This window comes from Suricata suricatta, chromosome 13 (genome assembly GCF_006229205.1).
Source record: "Suricata suricatta isolate VVHF042 chromosome 13, meerkat_22Aug2017_6uvM2_HiC, whole genome shotgun sequence".
In the NCBI taxonomy this organism is placed as follows: domain Eukaryota; kingdom Metazoa; phylum Chordata; class Mammalia; order Carnivora; family Herpestidae; genus Suricata; species Suricata suricatta.
The window spans coordinates 1,657,818-1,663,598 of NC_043712.1; the positions used below are offsets into that span (position 1 = coordinate 1,657,818).

Below are 5,781 nucleotides of genomic sequence, written 5' to 3' on the forward strand. Positions count from 1 at the left end.
TTAGCTTTTAAAAGCACAATGTCCATATCGCGATGGATTTATTAAGGGGATTGATGTGGGCGTGTTCTCACGACCGCCCTGGAGGGCGGGGCCTACCCGTGGTTGGAGACCTTCCTCTGTGACCCGGGGCTGCGTCTGAAGCCCTCGCGGTGTGAATCTGGCGTATTTCTTACTGATTTCTAACGATCTTCCCATTTTTGGGACAATCATTTCGAGGCCGTTCTTCCCTGCACCGCCTCCCGCCTGGTCGCCGTGGGGGTGGGCGACGCGTCCCTCCAGCTTCTTTCACTGTTCCAGAGCTTCCTGTCCTTCAGGCGCTAACACAATCACCTGCAAATCAGCGGCTCTGACTCGACTCCTTTCTCGCACCTGACTGCGCAGGCCGTGTCTCCGGGGCCGCGGTGGGGACACTCCTGTCCTGCTCCTGGCTTCCAAGGCTGCGCCTCTAGAGGATTCCCAAGAAGCGAGACGTTGGTTTGGGGTTACGGTGTTTTATCAGGTGAAGGAAGTGTTTGTCCAGAGTTTACTACGATTATTTTTAAGTTTATTTGTGTTTGAGAGTGGGAGAGAGAAGGGGGAGAGAGAGAGAGAGAGAGAATGAGCAAGGGAGGAGAAGAGAAAGAAGAGGGGGGAGAGAGAATCCCAAACAGGGTCCACGCTCTGCGCAGAGCCTGATGCAGGGCTCGAACTCACGAACTAGGAAATCTCGACCTGAGCCCAAACCTAGAGCTGGACGCCTAGCGGACGGAGCCGGCGAGGCGCCCAGGTTATGATTTTCACAATCAAGAGTGCTGTTGAGTTTGGTCAGAGGCCTTTTGGACATCCGGTGGGGGTGGCGCGGGGGCTGCTGGGAGGCCGGGCCGACCCCCGAGGGCAGCGGGCACGCAGGTGGTGCGCTGGGCTGACTTGAGGAGACGCGGTGGAAGCGCGGTGTGCGGGTGGACGGGCGTGTGGGCAGGATCAGGGCCTCAGGGGGAGCGCGCAGCCCGGGGCCATGTGAGCCCAGGCCCGAGGGCAGGACTAGCTGAGCGTGGGAACCGGCTCCGGCTCCGGAGAGGGGGAGGGGGGGGAGCGCCAAGATGGGACTCATCTGGCCTTTGAGGATTTGATTGGTTGGCTTGGGTCCCGGCGCTCAGGCTGGCCTGGCTCTGGCCGGCTCTATGGGTGCTGGGCCCACACGGAGCTCCCGGGGCAGGGGGAGGTCGCCGGCAGCCTGGGCTCTCGGAGAAGAGCCTGTGCATTCCAGGGGCGAGACCGAGGCCCCTGGCAGGTGAGCAGGAAGGCTTTGGGGTGACACCAGGGTCCCAGGGCTGGAGCTGGGAAGCTGCCCGGGGTCAGAGGTGACCCAGCCCCAGAGCACCCAGGGTCTGGCCCGGGGGGCACCGGGTGAGCCCCAGGGGGATACCCCCAGCCCTCCTCAACGCCAGCAACTCTCTGTCCCTGGACCAGGCAGGAGGGTCTCAAAGAGAGTAGTGGGGGTGCTCTGTAAGCTGACCCCTGTCTCCGCCGTCCAGGGCCCCTGGGGCCATGTCTGGGAGCCCCCCCCCCCCACCTCCTGTGTCCAGTGCCCGGGCCGGCAGCCTTCCGTTCCGTCCCCTGCCCCCTCTCCTGCTGGGGCTTCTTTCTCGGGTTAGACCGTGAGCTCGGAGGAGGGGTGGTGGGTGCATCGGGTCTGTCGGAAGGTCCTGGGCTCAAAGGCAGGGAATGCTCTGGGTCCCCGGGAGGCCCTGGCTCTCTGTCCTCCTCTCTGAAGTCTTGTCTGGGATCCCGACTGCAGGGAGACCCCCACGATGGCCACGCTGTCCTGTAGGATGATGTGGTCCCACAGGGGCTTGTCCCCGACCAGCCTGTCCGCGCGGTGTCCGCGCTGGGCTGGTGTGGGAAGGGCTCCGTCAGTCCCGTGGGGACCCTGGGACCTGGCTCAGGGGACCGGAGTCCGCCCCGTCCTCAGCCACAGGGCCTCCTCCCGCGGGCCTGCACCTCCGGACCCGAGGCCACGTGCAGCACACCCAGAAGGGGGACCCCTGCCCCAGGCAGGACGAGACAGCGCAGGGGCGGATGGAGCCTGGACTCGGTACCCGTCTCGGGCCTGGTCCCCCTCTGTTCCTTGGGGCTCCACTGGTCCAGTCTGAGGGACGCGGCCATCCTCACACCCCGCCCTCCGGCCCCCGGTGACAAGCCTGTGCTGTGGGCTCCCGAGGACTTGGGGAGGGCGCACCGCCTCCGGGTGCCTGGAGCCCGCGAACGTGACTTTACCTGGAAAAGGGACTTTGCAGGTGTGATCCAGGTGAGGGCCTTGGGGAGAGACCCTCCCGGATCAGGGTGGCCCTACGTCCAGTGACAAGTGTCCTTACAGGGAAGGGAGATGCAGACACCAAGGAGAAGCCGCCTGGAGGCAGGACAGAGGCCGGAGCCACAGCCCCCAAGCCAGGGACGCTTGGGGCCCCGACACCCTGCACCCCCGGCCTGGAGCCTCTGGGCAGCGTGAGGCCCTGTCTCACCTTGATTTCCGGCCTGTGGTCTCAGAACTGGGGGAGAACACGGCTGTCAAGTTCCCCGCACGGCAGCGTGGCCTCTGGCCTCCGTCCTCCCGCTGCCTCCCCGGTGGGCCTCCTTCCTCTGGCCCCCGCGCCGGGCCACCCCTGTGTCTTCCCTGCCTCCTTTGCTGCGGCCACAGACCGGGGACTCAGCTCCTGATGCCGTTGGGGCCGGGACCCCTCCCCCACCAAGCCCCTGTGGGAGTGCCGAGCGGGCACCTCCCCAGTGCCCGGCGTGCTGGGACGTCGTGTTTCTGAACCTGAGCTCCGTCTTCTCCCAGCCCACCTGCTCCTGCTCTTTTCCCTCTCAGTCCGACCACCACGGTGAGCTTGCCGGCAAATCCCACCACCTCGGACTCCAGAACGGAGCCACAACGCACCCCCTTCCGCCTCCCCGCTCTGGGTTATTTTGGGGCCTCTGGCTGGGCCCCTCCCTGCCCTCACTGTGCTCTGTGGAGCAGCCAGAGCCCCTCCCTCACTTCGCTCCAGACCTGCCGCACCACTTCGCACTGGCTGTTCCCTCTGACGGGAACGCTCTTCCCTGCATCCCTTCCTGGCGGGCGGGTCCCCTCACCGCCGTTGCCTGCAGCTCAGCCACATTCGGCCCCCCGTTCCCATCATGCCTTTGGCTTCATTGGGAGTGCTTGCCCCCCACCCCGGCAGTGCGGACCCCCCCACCCCACGGCCTTCCCGTGGCCGAGTCCCCAAACACGTTTGCAGAGGGATGAGCTCGCCAAGGGGCGAGATGAAAACAGAGACCCGGGCCGAGGCCGCGAGGGACCCGAGGGGACGCCCACGGAGGCCTTTCGGGAGGTGTTGGGCCGGCAGGCGGGGGTGGCGGCCCCCACAGCCCGGCTCGAGGAGGGTCACCTCCACGCGCATGCGCGGCTCCGCCCGTGTCCGCACAGCGTCACCATTCCCCCCCCCCCCCAGCGGCGGCTCCCCGGCCACCCCGCCCCGGGGCCACCTGCGCCGTCCTCCCGAGGCCCCGGCCGCCACCAGGGCGCTCTCTGGAAAGCCACGGTGCGCGCGGAGCCCGGTGCCACGCAGGCCACGGCACGGGGCCCCGGAGCCGGCCACTCCCCAGGACGCAGGGGCTGCTCTGCGTGAAGATGTTCCATGGGAAATAAAATCGAGATTCAAAGTGCCCTGACGCGTGCTCTAAATGACAACGGTCGTGTCCCCGTCACTGAGGTGCGGGGTCACCTCACGCTCACACCCGGACACGGGCCGTGTGCAAGCCGAGCCGGCCTGGGCGTTTTGGGTGGAGAAGCCGCCTCCAAGCACCGAGGCCACAGCCCCGCGTCCGGACGCCCTGTTGACCGGAGTCTGCGCGGAGGCCCCTTCGGGCTGGGAGCCCGGGGTAGGCGTCCCGACTGCCATTCCCGGGAAGGTATTTTGTGCCCAAAAGTGCTTGTGGGAAAGTCAGGAGGAGGCGGGGGAAAGGAAAACAAAGACGCTCATCACCACCGAAAGGCGACCATTTGCTCGAGGCCCGTGGGGGGTGGGGGCCCACACTGCGGGGAGGCCATCGGAGGGACAGGCAGGCCGGGGGCTGTGGGGGGGGTGCTCTGCGTGGCACAAAGCGGTCCCTCTGGGGCTCAGCTCTAACTAGAGCTAATTCTAGAGGCTGAGCCTGGCCGGCGGGACCCCTGCCCCCACCCTGGGCGGGTGGTCTTGCCCATTCCCAGCCCCACTGAGCCACCAGGACGGCCTCCCTAGACGGAGGAGTCTGGGGGCTGGCGGAGGGGTATCTGCCCTCACGGGAGAGGATGACCTTGGCCCAGGAGGCCCCCCAGGGGGGCTCAGCCCAGGCTCCCGTGCCACTTCAGGAGGGGCTGGGCAGGTTGCGGGCACACAGAGCTTCCTGCTGGAGCCCCCAGTCGCTGGGTTGGCGGCCCCCCGCGCCTCCCTCACTCGCCCGGTGGCTGCTTCCGAGGGGCTCTGTGCACCAGACACAGAGAGGGGAGGGGGAGAGAGAGGCGGGCGGGGAGGGCCTCTCGGGGAGCAGTCGGCTGACACGCTTGGGTCCAGGCCCCGCTCACCCTGCAGAGTCAGGTCCACCTGAGCTGTCTCCCCGTGTTGGGGCCACGGGGTCGAGTCACTGTGCTTCTGGCTGACCTCCTCCCCTCTCCACTGGGGTCCCTCCCAGTGCCCATCCACCTAGGAGGCCAGAGATGGGTCCTGACGTGGCAGGGGAGGGCATCTGAGGCTCCCTGGGGCTCTCCGGTTCACCACACAGGTGGGCGGTGGCAGGTCCCAAGCTGGCCACAGACACAGGACCGAGCGATGGTCCTGACCTCCGGAGACCTCCAGGCCACACCCTGGATGGCACCTCGCCTTGCCGCCCCCTCAGCCTCGGAGCCCCCGGGACTCTGCTGGGCGGGCTGCGGTCTGGGCACTGAGGACTCGGAAGGTTGCTTCTCCTGGCCCAGCCTGTGTGTGACCGTCCCCTGTGTGTGACTGTCCCCCTGGTGGTGTGTGTGCCCCTGTGCCCACCCGTGTCTACCTGAGCCTTATCTGACGGGCCTCTCGTGCCCTTCGTGCGCCCACACAGCCCCTGCCAGTGGGAGACGCACCAGCTCCGCCCGTCCTCGCCCCCTTTCTGCCGCCCTTCCCTGAGGCTCCTGGTCTGGGGGCGCCCGTCCCCGCCGGCCAGCCGGCTCCTGCCCGGATCCAAGGTGTCCCATCTCGCCGCGGCTGGAGATAAGGGCCCGGCTCAAAGCTGCTTTGTTCAGCCAACAAAAGCACATTTTTGCGGTGCCCTGGGAGCCGGGCCACGGGCCGGCCCGCACTGGGGAGGCCCCGGCCCGGCCCCGGCACCAGCTCGGGAAACCTTAGCCCGGCCCTGACTGGGCTGCGGGGGCTGGGGACGCACCTGCCACAGGCTTCCCAGGCCCTCAGGCCCACAGGAGGTGTCTCCTTTCTGTGCCCTGGCCCTGCCCACGGCCACTGCTGTCCACACCCCTCGGCTGCAGGGCCCGGAACCTCCCACCTCCTGGGCGAGGAGGCCTGCCATCTGCAGGGACAGGAGGACGGGGGGACGGGGGAACGGGGGGCAGGGGGACGGGGACGGGGTACAGGGAACAGGGGATGGGGGACAGAGGGACAGGGGATGGGGGACAGAGGGACAGAGGGACAGGGGGACGGGGGACAGGGGGCAGGGGGACAGGAGGGCAGGGGGCAGGGGGGCAGGGGGATGGGATTGGGGATGGGGGGATGGGGGCAGGGGGACAGGGGGGCA

General features: G+C 67.7%; 1 long non-coding RNA gene across 1 annotated transcript; it reads right to left on the reverse strand.

The window, feature by feature from the left end:
• LOC115276515 lies at nucleotides 1–2,686 on the reverse strand. Its single transcript, XR_003901975.1, has 2 exons — nucleotides 2,502–2,686; nucleotides 1–445 (listed from the first exon to the last, which is right to left on the reverse strand). It is a non-coding gene; the product is annotated as an uncharacterized LOC115276515 (long non-coding RNA).
• Between the last annotated feature and the right edge of the window lie 3,095 nt (nucleotides 2,687–5,781).